The sequence below is a fragment of the Pleurodeles waltl genome, chromosome 1_2 (assembly GCF_031143425.1).
Source record: "Pleurodeles waltl isolate 20211129_DDA chromosome 1_2, aPleWal1.hap1.20221129, whole genome shotgun sequence".
In the NCBI taxonomy this organism is placed as follows: Eukaryota; Metazoa; Chordata; class Amphibia; order Caudata; family Salamandridae; genus Pleurodeles; species Pleurodeles waltl.
The window spans coordinates 985530897-985549143 of record NC_090437.1 but is presented as its reverse complement, the minus strand read 5'-3'; positions in this window follow the sequence as shown (position 1 = coordinate 985549143).

Here is an 18247-nt window from a genome sequence, read left to right as displayed (position 1 = left end):
ATGGCAGCCAATGCAGGTGCACCACATGCTAAGTAACAGGATCTGTCATCATAAACCCCAGAGTTAGTCTGGTTGGCGTGATTTGTATGTCCTGGAATCTACCCATGGAATAGTTTAGAAGGCCTACGTGCAGTGAGTAGCTGGAATCAAGGCTGGAAGTACATAATGCCTGGACCACAGTCTTCCTGTAATCAAAAGGTAGTAGGGAGTAGAATATTTCCTCAGGACTCTCATGGCGTTAAAGCAAGTAGTGGTCACCTTGCGTGCATGTGGCAGGAGGGACAAGTTGGGGCCAGTCTTGAAGTCAAGTTTTTGACCTCCTCCATCAAAATGGCAGTTGGCCAGTAGGCAAGCTGTTAATGAGAAAGGTTTGAGTATTAATGTTTCCAATAAATTGCTCTCATATTGCTCCAGGTAAATACTGAGGTGAAGAATACATGTACATCTATTGGGTGATTTGTGTTGTCTAGCATATCACTAAATATGCTGCCTTGTGGCCACACGTGTACATCAGGTAAGTAAATAGGTGTGGAAAAGGTAGAGGGAGCACTGGATTGTAGTACTACTGGAATGTAGTACTACTGATTGTAGTAATACTGAACTGTAGTACGTATTGGTGAGAGGTTCCTGATGCTGAATGCTTGAAGTAAAAGTTTTGGTTATCCAACTAAATGTCCATGTAACTCATGCAGAAAGACAAATCACAGAGAGAGAGAGAGATAAAGAGAGAGAGATAGAAAAGGGACTTTATGATATGGGCTAAAAGCATTTGGTGGCACATTTACGAGCACCTTGTGCCGTCTTTGCGTCACTTTTTGTAATGAAACAGTGGAACAAACCTTGAAATCATGTCTATGAGCCCACACAAAGACACTTTGCATGGCTTTGTGTGCCCTGTGCAAATCTCTGTGTTGCCTTACTATGAGCAAGGGAGTCATTTCATGGGCATTGCGGTGGGTGTCCCCACACAACACTCATGGATTTTGTGGCATTCTCAGAGTTACAAGCACGTGTAAACCTCTGGATGCGCCAAAACCTTATACCTCCCCTGCAGCACACATAAAAAGAGGAAAAAGCCTCACAGGATTGTTTTTTTCAGGAAGGTGTCTCTTCCTGCACAAAAACAATCCTGCCTACAATGCAGGCACTCTTGCACCATCGTGCAAGGGTGCCTGCGCTGGTGCTAGGATGCCAAAACATTGCCAGCATAGCGGGAAAGGACAGGAATGCGCAGTATGCCATAGATACAGTGCATTCCTGCCCTTTCGCTTTGATGCAGGGCAGCGCAGAAAGGTGACTTGCTGCACAGCCCTGAACAAAAGGCCCCTAAATATGGGCCTTAGACTTCAGCAGAACGAGGTTTGTATTCAGTTCCAAGGGACTCGGTCACTGAGCTATTCATGTGAAGTAGCAAACAAAGCCTTATTTGAACAGTTCATTTTTTATGAGTTTCATGAAGAGTAGATGGTTTGGCTATGCCTTCAAGGACTGACAGAGTCTGGAGATCTGTACTAGAGATCTGCCCAGTGTGTCGTTATCTTGAATTTCAGTTGGCAAACAGAATGAGTATGTCTTGTTTAGAGGCTTCTGATTGGTATGTTAGGGGCTAGTAACAAAGGCCAGAGGCCCCACACAGCACATCAATGAACCCAGCAATGAGCATCAGTAGCCACGTACCATGTATGCACCCTAGTAATGAATGTGAGAGATTTCTCACGGTACATGCTTCAATGTCCCAACTACCATGTTATTGGTCACACAAAATACATTAATCAGTGGGCCCTGAACATGATTTAGTGGCTTCACTCAGTTCATACGTCAATGGATATATTTACAGGTCTGGGTTGTTTCCAGGGCTTTTATGTAAAGTACTATTACGTTAACAATGAAACTGAAATCCAAAAGAGTCTCAATTACCAAACACAACCTGGTGATAAGAAAATAAAATATAGCAATCAATGATTCAGTTACAAATTACACTAGAAAAACCTCATGGACATTTGTCCACTCAAAGCAAGAGTTATTTCTGCTTCTGTAGTGAACACAGAGTTCACCTGGAACAGTGCAGCACTAAGTTTGCCAAGCCCACATGATTTTCAGATTAAGCAGCTCCTGCAGATACATCATAACATTACGCACCTGAACAAGGACTTGGGGCAGGACTTGAAGTCCCAGAACAGTCTCTCCCATTGGAGACAGGGCCCACAGTACTCGCCCCAAGCAGGCACTTAATACTAGTGGGTACACCGTAGCACAGGACGTGCCCGAGCCCTTGCCCAGGCAAAGCTTGGGCCAAGAGGAAGCCCATCTTCACCCATCATCCCCAGTAAGAGGCCCTTTTAACTCAAAGTTATTGACTATCTTAAGCCCTGTTGCTATTTATTCTGTGAAGGCACTATACTCCATGACTTTGATGTGTATCAACTCATCTTCTTAATGTGTGCTGCACCAGTCTTTTCCTAATGATCAGGATGGGGAAACGGAAAATCCCAGAAGGTGAAAAGCCCAATGTTCCCTCCACAGACATAAGCACCTTTCTAGCTAGAGCTGTGGGAGTTATCGCCAAAGAAGCTGACTTGGCCAAGAGGCAGCTCTCTCTGGAGGAAGGTGATGTGTCCCCCGGCCTGCAGTTTATTCCTTTTTCCCAACATCCTGGCAGCCCACGCCACACAACTGCATCCTTTATTGAGTGTAGAGGCATTTTGTTGAGGGTAGAGTAAAGCCTCTACAGCCAGACACATTTAAGCAAGACCATGACCCACATCTAGCCATGAGGATTGCCCATCTGCAAAAAGAAAATGCCAGAATACGGGCACAGACTGTCTCAGGTGTGGGGCAATTGATAAGAAGGTAAAGAAAAAAAAAAAAAAACTGCTGATAGAGCCACACCTATTAGAAGCCTACCAGGGCTATTTCCTTGCACCTTCTCTGTGAGAAAGGGGGATACCACCTGGTATCCGATTTTGAATAAACTCTGTTCCAGTCCAGTATTGTTCCCCTAATTAAAAAAATGTAGAGCCTTGAACTTGCAGTCCTGAAGCTCTCAAGCCCCCTTCACCCCAATAATCCCATCCACACTGTGACAGCCGAGCCAGCAATTGCACAAAGTGTGGATGCCACCCTTGGAATGGAAGGCCAAGGCAGGACGTATCCATCACACTAATGAGGCTACCACACTGTCCATCACTGTTGGGGGTTTGCAGCCTGCTTAGACCATTGACAGTCGCAGTGCTGATCTGACTGATGCAAATCATGGCCCCATCCCAGAAATACATCTCCTAGCACCAGCTTGTCTAATTCTATCCACTTTAACCTTCCTCCCGGATACAGTCCCTAAGTTGCAGTTTTGACCAACGTTCATTGCTTGCACTCAGCCAGGGGAGAAACCCAAGCTAATCTTAAAAACAAGGTTTGTCGCTAACTTGTTAAAAACTCAAGTTTTAGCCTTTTGGAATACAATGACATACTATTTGTCAGAAGGGTGTCCTGGATTGGGCCATCAAGTATGCAATCCGCAGGGGGTTGTGTAGTCATACATTGAAGTAATCCAGCTCTTGCAGGACGTATACTTTCGAATTGCTTCCAACATGCTAACTAAAACCTCAAGAACAATCGTATAACTGTTCTGTCACTATTTTTATCATCAACTTGCCAACACACAGTCTGTTAGGCCGGGTCCATTACCCAGGCCAACTGAATATGACATCAAAGTCTCTATTCCTACCCTCTCTACTTTTAATAGATTTAGCGCCCTGTCAGACCCGGAAGGCCCGGACTGACTGCCAATCGTTCACAATGCACCCATTAACCCTGGGGGTGAAGGTGGAGCAAGGGCAACAGCGATATCACTGTTTTCTGGGAGATGCCTCCTGAACCACAAGATCCTGACTCCTATACGGATCTGGTTTGTTGGAACATTGCTGGTCTGAGCTCTAAGAGTGGAGATCCGAACTGGTTTAGGTCTATTAGGAACTATGATTTTGTGATGTTCCTGGAAACTTGCCTTTTGGGGATATCCAAAAGATTGCACAAAGGAGATTTAGCCCAACTTTATTAAATCCCATGTTTTACTTAGTAGAATGCTCAAGCTTCCAAATATCTCAAGTAAGTGTGCGAGTCCCACCCAAGTAAATTAGTGCTCTCACCACATTTTTGGATATATTTCTAGGGTCCGCACCCACAGGTGCCACCTGTGGCCTGCTTCATCATTGGAACCACACCACCTATTGTAGGTGAATGGGCTCTAAACATTTGTAAGCGGAGCTGAGCGGAGCGGAGGTGGTAAAAGGCAGGGGATTATGTGAATAGGTTAAAATTCCCTTGTAGACCCTACAATTATTATTTAATGAGCAAGGTCTTGGGCAAGGTCAAAACAGTGAGATGTCATAAGGATATGATGGTCCTTGACATCACAAAGGTTGACATGTTGCAGCCATCTAACTGCTCCAAACAGTCAATCGGCTTTCTTCAGGACCAAATTTCTGTATGTATATCAAATCCCTGCGTGTGGGGTTGGGTATTCCAACCTAAGTCTTATACATTCATAACAGTACTAAAGAAGCATGCATGCAATTCATAAAGATCATACTTAGGACACTTTCCTCCATATGGTCATGCTATAAAGAGAAAATAGAAGTCACAAGCATGAACTTATACTAGATTCCATGCTGGATGTCCAATCACTTCAGGTGCAGTATATTTCTGTTAGCGCGTCTGTCCTTACTTGGTCTTTTATTATCAAATTTATAGGAGACGCGTTAGAGGTTTGAAGGACCTTTTGACTGCGCTTAGAGTGATTCCCACCATAAATCCCAAATACGATAACAATTTCATCAACAGCATCAAGTACTTTTGTCAGAAATCTTCACACATCATAACATCATGTTAGAGAAAGTTAGAAAGTTTATTTCCCTATATTAACAATGGTACTATCACGTAAATTAGTCTGAAAATCAACTGGTAAACATAAAAGAACAACACAGGTTGACCAAATCTTCTAAAGAATCTCAATTTAACTAACCTTGATAACCAAGCATTTGAGAGTCACAGTACAAATCAATACCAAGAATAACTGCGCAATAGAAATAACATACATCCAGGTTTAGCAAGTGAACAACTTCCATTCTTTGTTAAGAGCAATTTGTTAACCTTTCTGGGTCTCCCTAACTAGCCATTGATTAGAATAGCATGTTTGGGCTTCATGCAAAACAATTTAGTCAAAGGTAATTTGGAAAAAATATCTAACTATGGCTCTCTCAAAATAGCTAGAAACAAAGAACATATCCTACAACAAGAACAATAGCTGCGATTATCTTCGTCAGTTGGACATTTGTTTGGTCAGCGACGGGCAATGAAAGGGAATGGTTCAGAAACGAGGACTCTAAGCTATCCGAACCATTAAGAAGCAATATCTAAGGGATCAGCATTCAGATGTGAGCAATAAATTCAAAGACAGAAATAAATCATCAGGAACCTTTCAGCTCCTCATACAGAATAATCCTCTACGGAGGAACTCACAGTGGGAAAAGGCGACTCTTCTCTCAGTGCAGTCGGGCTAAGGTAAAACTGTCTAAAGGACTTCCCACGTTGTCATTGGTCAAGGAATTGTAAGTTTAGCATTAGCCCAATAAGGACTCATTTCCCAATCTAAGATATAACTAAACTGCCTTTCACATGTTGATAACTGGCTCCTCTTCTCCTGTTCCCACCGTCAAGCTCCTCAGGTAACATTTTTGTATCCATTCGTACTCCAGTCAATGCATCCATTGTTAGCTCCAGGGAACATCGCTGTCTCACGCATCCAACTCTACAGTGTAACAATTACTATCACAAGATATTCTAGCAGGCAGTTCTCATGAGAAAGTTGAAGTCATCTGCTAACGTTTGGTCAATGCAGTGTGCACAATACATAAATTAATTTCTCTAGACTTACATTCCCACAATTTTATTTAACAGTGCAGCTTAACATGAGGCTGTGCAGTCTAGGCCCAAACCTCGCTAACTTAAGGCCTATAATTAATAAAGCAAGTACATAATGGGAAATCATTAATATAACACATTGCTATAACAACCTAAATGTAGGCACTTTAATTAATATTACTATGCATTTATTAATGAAACTTTGTACTTTAATGTTGCCCATTGAAGTAATTTTCAAAAGAATTCAGAATAACTCCCACTGAAGGAATCATTGCTCCAAATATGTCTCCAACTATGTCAGAAAATGATTCTCGGTTTTGTCTATCGTGATGTAATTCAGTCAATTTAGGTATCTTGCTCAGATCCTCAAGTTGATAAATCTTTGAGAAAACTATACCCAGGTAACATGTGCCATACCATCCTCTAGGAAGACGGTAATATGCATTTGGTCCACAGATATAATAAACTCCTGGAATTGCTGGGTCTTGTCCATTCAACATGAACGTCCATTTACTCTGAAACAAAAACTCATGCCTACATTCACTCATTCCCACAAACAACGTATCAGTTCTAGATTTAGGCCTATATACACACAGCTTTCTTACGAGTTGTGCATCTAAAGCTAACCTCCCTTGTGTCTTTATGTCACTAAATGCATGATCATTTCTAAATGTCCTTTTCTCTAAACCCTTTTCTAATTTCTCCTTAAATGCCTTTCTGCTGTCATCTGTTTGATCTAGAAAACTCTTTTCGATAGGTGTGAGCAAGCATGTTAAATTGTTCCTGTGCACGTACACTGTGCAAAAAGTCAATGTGGGTTCAAAGAATCCTCTCACTAATTCTATGGTGTTTTCCTTAGCTACTTTACTCAGGTACTTAATTATAGGACAAACAAAAACACTACATCATAATTAGAAATACTGAGGGGCATATTTATACTCCGTTTGCGCCGAATTTGCGTCGTTTTTTTCGACGCAAAACTAACTCCATATTTATACTTTGGCGTTAGACGCGTCTAGCGCCAAAGTTCATGGAGTTAGCGTCCTTTTTTGGCGTGAACACCTTCCTTGCGTTAATGATATGCAAGGTAGGCGTTCCCGTCTTAAAAAATGACTCCGATGCATATGCGTGGGATTTATACTCCCGGGCAAAAATCACGCCCGGGAGTGGGCGGGTCTAAAAAAACCGCATTAGCGCCGGATTTTAACGCCTGGGTCAGGGCAGGCGTTAAGGGACCTGTGGGCTCAGAATGAGCCCAGAGGTGTCCCCCATGCCCCCAGGAACACCCCCTGTCACCCATGCCCACCCCAGGAGGACACCCAAGGCAGGAGGGACCCATCCCAGGGACATTAAGGTAAGTTCAGGTAAGTATTTTTTTTTGTGGCATAGGGGGGCCTGATTTGTGCCCCCCTACATGCCACTATGCCCAATGACCATGCCCAGGGGACAGAAGTCCCCTGGGCATGGCCATTGGGCAAAGGGGCATTACTCCTGTCTTTGCTAAGACAGGAGTCATTTCAATGGGGGTTGGGAGTGAAAAAAAAATGGCGCAAATCGGGTTGAGGCGATTTTTTTGCCTCAGCCTGACTTGCACCATTTGTGGACGCCCATACGCCATTTTCCCCCTACGCCGGCGCTGCCTGGTGTACGTGGTTTTTTTTAACGCACACCAGACAGCGCCGGCGGCTAACGCCGGCTAACGTCATTCAATAAATACGGCGCCCACATGGCGCTTCAGAATGGCGTTAGCCGGCGCTAATTTTTTGGACGCAAAACTGCGTTGGCGCAGTTTTGCGTCAAAAAGTATAAATATGGGCCTGAATGTACTCCTGGTTATAGAATCTTGTTAGTAAAAGACAACTTATTCCATAAGTAAGGGGCAAACTATGGTAAGTAACTCCTTCTTCCACTGATAAAGACATAACAATCTCTCGCATCCATCGTCTCAACATACTCACACAATAAGCGATAGAACACATTAGAAGAAATTTCTCCTTGGGTATTATCTACGTGCAAATATTTCTCATCCATCCTAAACCTATCTCCTTCTGTGAGTGCAGTAGTTGTCTCTAAAGCTGAGATATGGTTGGCCACAATCTTGTCAAGAAAAGTCATACTCACAATCAACATGAGACACAATATCATATATACAATCGCCAACCCACTGCCTATGTATTTACAGCACCTAGTCTTCCTACCCTTTAGGATAAGGTTACTCATGATCTGTAAAGAATCAGAAAGTAGAAGAGAAAAATTATAACTATGCAGCAAAATCAAAAACAAAATCTTTAATCTTCTTTAGCCGTTATTTACTGCTTTCAGTCTTTCTTCCAGAACCCTTTATCAAAAATAGGTAGCTTGTCAAAACTGGTTTAGCAGCTTGTCAAATCATGTTATTTCAAAAGTATTTTCCGGTTAATTTCAATAGTCTCTCTCGTCCTTTTCTCAGATTCATAGTTTTGCAAAGTTGAGTTCATAGATGTTCTTCACATGCCAAAATATTGACCTGAAATTTCTTGATCAAAACAAAAAGACAAAAATTCACTCTGCCACTCACTTTTCATTGCATACGCCCATTCAGAACCTGCGTACCTTTGATTTGCAATACTCTTTCTTTTCAATCTTCGATCTCCATTTAACTCTCCATCACTCAAATCTTCTCTTCTTGTTGTGTCTACTTTGTCCTCAGTTGTTGTCACAGTGATTGCTTCTTTCCTCTTTGCTTGTGACTTTGGCACTTATCTCCTTTCAGTAGACCTTTCATTAATGCTCTTTTCAGTGCTGGATGTGCAACTTCTCTTTGTTCTGCAGGCTTTTCTCTTGGCATACCTGCAAATGGTCAGGAGGAGTCAGATGGTTTTGGCTTCGATCCTCCTCAGCTCCTTCCCCCTCGGGTCTGTAATTTGCTCTGTTTGTCTTTCAAGACTGTCTGATTCTGGGAGAGCCCTCCTCTGACTAGACTCTCCTGTTACCTCAGTTGAGCTTGGTTCACTGTCACTCTCCTGTAGGTCTTCCACTTCGTCTCTCAAAGGAGTGGTTGCACTGTTTCAGTCTGCTCAGATTCAATCTCCTTCTACCTTCTCCAATTCTGGAGTTGGTCTGGAAGTTGTTGGTACTCTCGAAAATGCTTCTTTATTGTCCAAAGGGCACTGTACTTTCTGAGTATGGCTGGCATGGATCCAGTTCAGAACTCCAGTGCACTTTACAGCCGTAGTAGCAATCAGTACTACTTCGTAAGAGCCTTTCCGCCGAGGCTCCAAACAAGTCTTCCTCACATGCTTTCTAATCACAACCCAATCTCCTGCTCTCAGATTGTGGCTGTGATCTTGAGATGGTTGCAGTGTGGTGGCTTCCACCTGATGAGAGAAAGAGTGAACCACATCAGCCAGACCTTTGCAGTAGCCCAACACCATATCCTCTGTCATGTTCACAAGAACATTGGCAGGAACGGATGGCAACCTCATTGGTCTACCCGAGGATTTCATGCGTTAACAGTCCAGTTCTCCTGTCAGGTGTGTTTCTCATAGTCATCAGAACTAATAGCAGTGTGTTTGGCCATTTTAGATTCGCAGAGGCACACATTTTTGCCATTCTTGACTTCAAGGTACCATTCATCTGCTCCACATGTTCTGAGGCTTCAGGGCTGTCTCTACAATGCAACGTCTGCTCAAAGTTTAAAGCTGAAAATAGTAATTACATTACTTCATTGTTGAAGTGACTTCCTTTATCTGATTCTAAAGAGACCCGAAACCCAAAACGAGGTATCAGTTCCCTAAGCTGTAACTTTGCTACTGCAAGGCTGTCATTTCTTCGTGTAGGGTAAGCTTCAAACCAGTGGCTAAAGATACAAACAATCACTAACACATATTTCAGTCCTCCTCATACAGACATTTCATTGAAATCTATCTACATTCTGCTAAATGGACTCCCCGCTCTTCCAATGTGGCTCAAATTGACCACAGTCCCTTTACCCACGTTCACTTGCTGACAGACGATGCATCAATGGCAAACTGCTTCAGTAACCTGTCTAAACTTTAGGTTGAACCAAGATTGTTTAAAGGTACGGACCATGGCATCCCTCCCGATATGTGCTTGACCATGATAATATCTAGCCATTTGAGTCAACAAACTATTAGGCAGAACTACTTGTCCCTCCCCGGACACCCAGATGTCATCCTCACGTTGAACTCATTTTTACTTTACCCAATTCTTTTTCTCATCCTTGACAACCTTATCCTGTAGTACTTTCAATTCTTCCAAGGTATCTATAATATATAATGCATAACTTGGGCACATTTCTTCTTCAGGTAACAACTCCCATTTATATTTGAACGATATACAGTTCAGTGCTAAAAACCTTGCAACTTGATCCGCATATCCATTTCCCATTGACACAAAATCTTGTGATTTCAGGTGTGCGCTTCATTTCACCACAGCGGTCTTTTCAGGCATTTGAATAGATTGTAACAACTGATGAATTCTTTCACCATTTCTAACTGGTGAACCAGAAGAGGTCAGGAAACCCCTCTGTGACCACAAATGACCAACGTCATGGACTATTCCAAATCTGTACTGACCGACAGTCTAAATGGTAACTTCAAGCTGTGCAGAGACATGGCACTCTCTTGTAAAGGCTACCAATTCTGCCACTTACGCAGAATACACTCCTTGAAGCCAGGACGCTTCGAGTATACCAGAACTTGTACACACAGCATACCCTGCTCTCAGTGTTCCCATGCTGTCTCTTAAACAGGAACCATCAACAAAAATAATGTGGTCATTTTCTTCCAGTCGAGTATCTCGAATGCGGGGTCTCGGTTTTATGCACAAATCAGTTACTTCCAGACAGTTATGTTCAACTTCTTTCAAGTTGTCAACTTCAGTATTCTCTTTTGGAAGCAAAGTTGCTGAGTTAAGCACTATAAATGTTTTTAATGCTACACTGGGGCAACACAGGATGACAGTCTCATGGCGTGTCAGCCTGACATTAGTTAGATGCTGAGTTTTGGTTCTGGTGAGTGAAACTTCAATGGAGTGAAGGAACGGTACAAGTTAAAGGATGTCCCATCACAATGCTGTCACTCTGAGTGAGGCTCAGTCCAACCACTGCAACTCTACGTAAACAGCCTGGTAAAGCTGCTGCAACTGGGTCCAAAGTAGCTGAAAAATATGCTACTGAGCGGTTTCTACCACCATGGACTTGAGTTAAGACAAACAAAGAGCATGCATCACAATCATGAAAAAACAACATGAAGGGTTTTGTGTAGTCAGGCATTCCCAAAGCCAGGGCTTTGAACAGGCTTTCTCTCAACTCAGTAAAGGCTTTCATACTGGCTTGGTCTAACACTAGGGGATCGGTGACCTCTTTGTGAGTCAATTTCTGCAATGGCTTTGAAGTAACTGAAAAATTGGGAATCCACTGATGACAGTAGCTCACCATTCCTAAAAATATCCTGACATCTCTCTGGGTTGCTGGAGGATTCATCTGCAATATGGCTGTGACCCTTTCTCTGGAGATTTACCTAGTTCCCTTCCCAATTAGGTGATCTAAATATTTCACTTCTGTCTGACATTACTGTTATTTAGCTGGGGACACTCTGGTGGTCATTATGATATTTGCGGTGACTGTTAAAGTGGCGATAATACCGCCAACAGGCTGGCGGTAATTACAGCCAAATTATGACCATGGCGGTGATACCTCCCAAAGACAGCCAATGTACCACACCATCCGCCAGGGCGTAAACACCACTGACCACAGCAGTAGCCCTCAAAAGCCAGGCAGAAGTCAAGGTACCATCCACCATATTATGACATGGCAAACTACCAGGATTTCTGGAGCCGTACCAACACCATTAAAAGCCTGGTGGAAGCACTTCAGAGAAGATGAAAGGCTCACCCTCAGGGACACAGAGGATTCTGCCGGTGCCATGGAACCGGAACTCCAAGTCTTCGTGATGCTCTACCACACCATGGCTGTCCTGGAATACCAACACCGACAAAGACGACGACGGTGAGTACAGCAGCCAGCACACAAGGGAGGAAAAGGAGAATGACACTTACACACACACAAAATACACACCATTCACACACACACCATACACAGAACCAGCTGTGGAGTAAAACGAATGTCACAGGACTCACAGTAAATTAATGCAAGGACAACAATTAGAATGTACGAACACTGTAATTTTCTGCCAACAGTCACCATAATGTAAAAGTAAATGTAAAGGCAGGCGTCAATATCCAGATCGGGCCCACGGCCAGCCCAAAGTACAAACGGGCCACATGGCCACACGGCACAGTCCAAGACCCAACTTGACTCCTGACACAATCCAGACTCAACTGTTCAGGGGCATCATGTTGGAAAAGGGCAGGCACCTCAGGGGAAGGGGGCGGGAAGCACCTCAGCTGAAGGGGTAACATTCACACTGGTTCTGGAGGGGGCTCCGTGCCCAAATGCCTCTGGAGGGGAGTGAAAGGCCATAGTCTCTGAAGTGGGTAACATGCCCATTGGCTCTGGAGGGGGCTCCTTGCCCAAATGTCTCTGTAGGGGAGTGAAAGGCCACAGTCTCTGAAGTGGGTAACATGCCCACTGGTTTTGGAGGGGGCTCCTTGCCCAACAGTCTCTGGAGGGGAGTGAAAGGCCAGAGTCTCTGAAGTGGGTAACATGCACACTGGTTCTGGAGGGGAGTTCCTTGCCCAATTGTCTCTGTAGCAGAGTGAAAGGCCACAGTCTCTGAAGTGGGTAACATGCCCACTAGTTCTGGAGGGGGCTCCTTGACCAACAGTCCCTGGAGGGTAGCCTACATGCCCTCTGTTGGTGGAGGGGGCTCCTTGGCTGCCTCCCCTGGAGGAGAGGGCTCCCTGCCCTCTGCTGGTGGAGGGGGCTCCTTGGCTGCCTTGGCTGGAGAAGAGGGTTCTTTGCCTTCTGCTGGTGGAGGGGGCCCCTTGTCCTTCTTTGGTGGTGGAGGGGGAACCTTGGCTTTCTTTGGTGGTGGAGGGGGATCCCCTCTTGTGACGGGCCCCCTTGGCCTTTGACACGTGACTTGTGTCCTTGCCTCCAGGACTAGGAGGGGCCTCCACTGTCCCGGCCCTCTGTCTCTTGGGTTTTGCCACCCTAGTCCTCCCTTTCTGAGGCAGAGGTGTGCTCTTACTAGGAGTGGCTGTCGTCACACTCAAGGGCCCCTTTGTGCCAGCAGCAGATTTTTGGTGGGAGCAGAGGCAGACTGGCTGAGGTGCTGAGCTGGGTCGTTCAGACTCTGCACTTACGGGCAGGATGGGGCAGTGGAGGGGGAGGGAAGAGGTCACGTTGGGCAAGGAAAAGCTTCTTAGGGATGTTGGGGTAGGATGTGGGAGGAGGGATGGAAATGGAGGTACAGGGAGTGGTTTTAGGAGGTGTATGTGCTGGACTTGGGTGCAGGTGCATGGACAGTGTGCATGTGTAAGGTGGATGGCTGTTGGGTGTCTGAGTGGGAGCGTTTGTGTCTCTTAGGGGGGGCAGACAGGGTGGGAGAGGACAAAGAGGACACGTGGATGGATGTTGTGGAAGTGTCTGCAAGTAAGGTGTGTGTGTTGCATGATGTGGGGATGATGGTGGTGGCTGTTGAAGCAGTGCATGCAGGTGTGAGTGTGGGTGTGACTGTGAGGGAGGATGAGGAGGAGGGGGAGACAGTGGAGGTAGTGGATGTTGTTGCATGTGCAACTGTCTGTTGTTTTTGTGAGTGCTTATGGCCTGAAGTGTGCTGCCTGTGTTTGTCTGTGCCACTCTTGTGTGTGTATGCTTGTCTTTATGTGTGCATGGAATGGGTTGGGGTTGAGGAGACTGGGACTGGGAAGTGGTAGTTGGAGGAGAGACGTTAGGAACCGGGAAACTGGCAACCATCATAGAGGAGGCCAGAGCCTGAAATGTCTCTGTAGGGCTGCCAACCCACCGTGGATGCCCTCGCTGTAGGCATTGCATTGCTGCATCTGGGATGCCAGCCCCTGGATGGCATACAGAATGGTTGACTGCCCTACAGAGATAGATCTGAGGAGGTCAACAGCCTACTCACTGAGGGCAGCAGGGCTCACTGGGGCAGGGCCTGAGGTGCCTGGGGCGAAGGAGATGCCCACCCTCCTGGGTGAGCGGGCACAGGCGACTCGGTGGGGGGTTATTGGGACGGAGGTGCTGGTACGGGATGGTGACTGTACCTGTAGCTGGGGTGGTTCCAGAGGTGTCCACCACCACCAGGGAGCTTGCATCGGAGGAGGAATCAGAGCCAGTGTTGTCACCTCCTGTCCCCGCCGTGGTGCTCCCCTCACCATCCGTCCCACTGGTCCTCTCGGCGTTGTGGTCTCTGCCTCCTGGGTCCCGTGGGATGCAGCTCCCTCAGTCACCGGTGCCCCTGCTCCTCCTCCAGATGATGCTAATGCACACATGGACAGGATGACAGAAGAAAGTAGGGGGGGAGAGAAAGGGAGCACTGGGTCAATTACAGCACCAACACCACAGATGGCGTACACATTACCATAAGACACAGGGAACACAATTGAGCAGTATGCACCGCACTGGCATTCCATTGGCTAGGTACCACAGCAAGATGAGAGCCAACCACTACCATTTGCACACCTCCTCGGGCCTACTAAGCCCTGTCTGACACGGAATGCCACGTAGCTAGTTAACAAGATTTTGCCATTCACCCATTACCCTGAGCTGGACCACACAGCAATGTCTGAGCTGGCATTAAGGGGCACCCACTAACTGAAACCCACCACCAGGATCCCATGCCAGGCAACAAAGATGGTTGTTACACACAATGTACTCACCCTCTTGTGGCTGCTGTGCTGCCCTCAAGCACCTATCCAGCTCTGGGTAGGTCACTGCCAGTATGCGAGCAATCAGGGGGGTTAGGTTCCGATGAGCACCCCTCCCTCGTTGAGAGGCCATCCCCAGCTGGGCCTCTGCGGTCTTCCGGGCTCAGCGTCTCAGGTCCACCCACCTTTTCCTGCAGTGGGTGCTCCACTTGCTATAGACCTCCAGGGTTCGCACGTCCTTGCCGATGGCATGCCACAATCCCTTCTTCTGATGGGCGCCGACCTAAAGAGGAAATACAGACAGGAGGACACCATTAACCATACATTCCAGCCTGTCACTCATATGACCCACAAATATCATTTCCCCTCTAATGGCACACACATCACGCGGAGCCCGGCATGAACACTACCACCAGACATACCCCACACCCAAAATACACACTGCCAGCACACACATCTCTATGCAACCTTGTTGCATGCATTATCCCCATGTTGTACTCACCTGTTGGTCTGGAGGCCCATACAGGGGTAGGATCCCATCCACCAGGCGCTCCAACATCTCTGAAGTGAAGCCAGGAGCCCTTTCCCCTGTCACATGGGCCATGGTAGGTTCCAGACTCAGGTCACAGTAGGACACGCAGTGGAGGTGTTGTCCTGTGAACAGTCAGGAATCAAGTGAGGTTATAGACAGAAAATGGCGGTCACGTCCGCGACGGTATACACCGTCACCACCGTCGTTGATCCTTATTGGACACTGTACTCCATAGAGCCCCATGTAAGCCAATAAGGAATAGCATGGCGGTGCAAGAACGCCTTCCGCCATGACGCCCAACGCTGGTGGAGTTACATCACTTCCACCTGTCCCTACATACAGGACAGGTGGTCGCCATTTTATGGTGGTGGTCAACATTATTAAATTGAAAACTGCGTCATTGCTGTCAATTGTACATACATTGCCATTTACGTTGTCCAATTACACACAAGCTCGCTTACACTAAGGTGGTGGTTCCATTGTTTGGTTTGCCACACCCTTCTCACTCTTGTGTCCGTTAGGTACCTACCACTGCAGAGGAGTAGGAAGGGGAGGCACGTCCCCGTGTACAGACCCCTTGTGGACTTGGCTACACAGGAGGACAGGCACATAATACTCACCTATAGACTGGACAGAGCCATAATCACAGAGCTGTGTGCTCAATTGGAGCCTGATCTGATGTCAACTATCTGTCATCCCACTGGGATCTCCCATCTTGTGCAAGTTCTATCTGTGCTCCTTTTCCTGGCAACTGGCTCTTTCCAAGTGACAGTGGGCTTGGCAGCAGGAATGTCACATCCAATGTTCTCAATAGTGCTGGCAAGGGATTTGTCTGCCTTGCTCAAACCCATGTGCAGCTACATCGCTTTCCCCCAGGTGGAAGATTTGGCCACTGTGAAAGCTGGAGTCTATGCAATGGGGCACCTTCCAAATATTATTAGGGCCATTGACGGAACACACATGGCATTTGTCCCCCCCCCTCAGACTCAATGAACAGGTGTTCAGGAATTGGAAGAGTTTCCACTCACTCAATGTGCTAATGGTGTGCCTAGCTGACCACTACATCTCCCACATCACTGCCAATAATCCTGGGTCGGTGCATGATGCCTTCGTTTTGAGGAATAGCAGCATCCCAAATGTGATGGCACAACTACAGAGGCACAGGGTGTGGCTAATAGATGAGCCTGAGTCCCCACCCAATGTATGTCAGTGTATGCCTTCAGGAGACATTCCCCATACCATTGTGCAAGGCAAATGTTTGTTCCTCAATTATTGCATGTGACTCTGGCTACCCAAACCTGTTGTGGCTCCTGACCCCTACAAGGAATGCCAGGACAAGGGCTGAGAATAGGTATAATGATGCTCATGGGCGAACCAGGAGAATAATTGAGCGGCCCTTCAGCCTCCTGAAGGCCAGGTTCAGATGCCTCCATCTGACAGGTGGATCCCTCTGCTACTCTTTTTCTATACTGCATGTTGCACAACCTGGCCATCAGACGACATGTGCCCTGTCTGCAGGAGGAAGAAGTTGAAAATGCTCCTGTGGCAGTGGACCCTCAGGATAGTGAGGAGGAGGAGGCAGAGGATGAGGATGTGGACAACAGGACATCAGTCATACGGCAGTACTTCCAATAACACACAGGTAAGACAGTGGAACTGACCATTCCTCTGATTATTTATCTTTACAGTGTGTCTGTAGTATGATGGCAGTCACTGCCTCACCATCTCAACTGACGGTCACTTATGCCTTCTCTTTTTGCAGATGTTGTTGTGGTTACAACTGTGTACTGATGTGATGACTACAGACAGCTACAGGCCATTTTTTGTATGGAATTACATAGTTCAGGACAATCGCACAAGATAAAACAGTTAAAATTATTGCACATTTTTGTCACATAAAGCACTATCACTCAAGTTGTGTTCAAGGTTTTTTATTAAACTGAAAATTATAGAAGGAATAGTGCAATGGAATGGGGTGATGGTAGAGGAAAGCCCAGGGTATTGGTCCAGTCTGTTTGTAGCACAGGTCCAGTGTCCAAGGGGCCATAGGAAGGGGAGCCATGGCAGCTGAAAGTGGACAAGGTGACACAGTGGGACACAAGGGGGATATGCAGGAGGGTCTCATTTCCTGGCGGTGGTCTTGGTCTTGGCAAGTGTCTCTGGCATCTGTCTGGTTCGCAGGGAACATTTGCGTGGTGATTCACCTTCTGCAGAGGGAGGGGTGCTGGTGGCCTGTGGGTCCTGTGGCAGGACCACCTCTCCACTAGCTGCAGCAGTAGTGAAGGGCTGTTCAGTTGAATGGCTAGTGGAAGGGGCCCGCTGGTGTGATGTGTACTCTCTCATGAAGTTGGCCATATCCCCCAGCACCCCTGCTATGGAGACCATTAGGATGTTGAGGGACTGCAACTCTTTCCTGATCTCCTGGTGGTGCTCCTCCTGCAGCTGCTGGTTCTCCTGCATGATGTCTATCACCTGACCCATCTTGTCCTGGGATTGTTGGTAAGTCCATAGGACATTAGTGAGTGCCTCCTGGGCAGTCGGTTCCCTGGGCCTGTCCTCCCCCTGACATACAGCTGTCCTCTGAGTATCCCTGTCCCCCTGTGCCTGGCACTGCCCTCAGGACCCTGATTGTCTTGGCTGTGAGGTGTGGACTGGGGTCCCTGTACAGGTGGGCACACTGCTGATTGACGTGTCCTTGGGACAGAGGTGTAGATGCATTGGGTGACTACTGTGGTGTTAGATACTGAGGGGGGAAGCTCTGTGGTGGACTGAATGTGGGCTGGGGTATCCGACTGACCAGTGGTCCCTGATGGGCCAGGGAGTTCATCCAGATCCAGAAGTCCAGAGTTACTGTCAACACTAGGGGCATCTTCTGGTGGGGGACAGGGTAGTTGTGGTACCTCCTCACTGCTGGAATTGGCTGGGGCTCCTGTGGGAATGTAAGTGGTGCATTATGTTACATGTCTGTGACATTTTCTACATCCCTAGCTTCCCCTATATCGT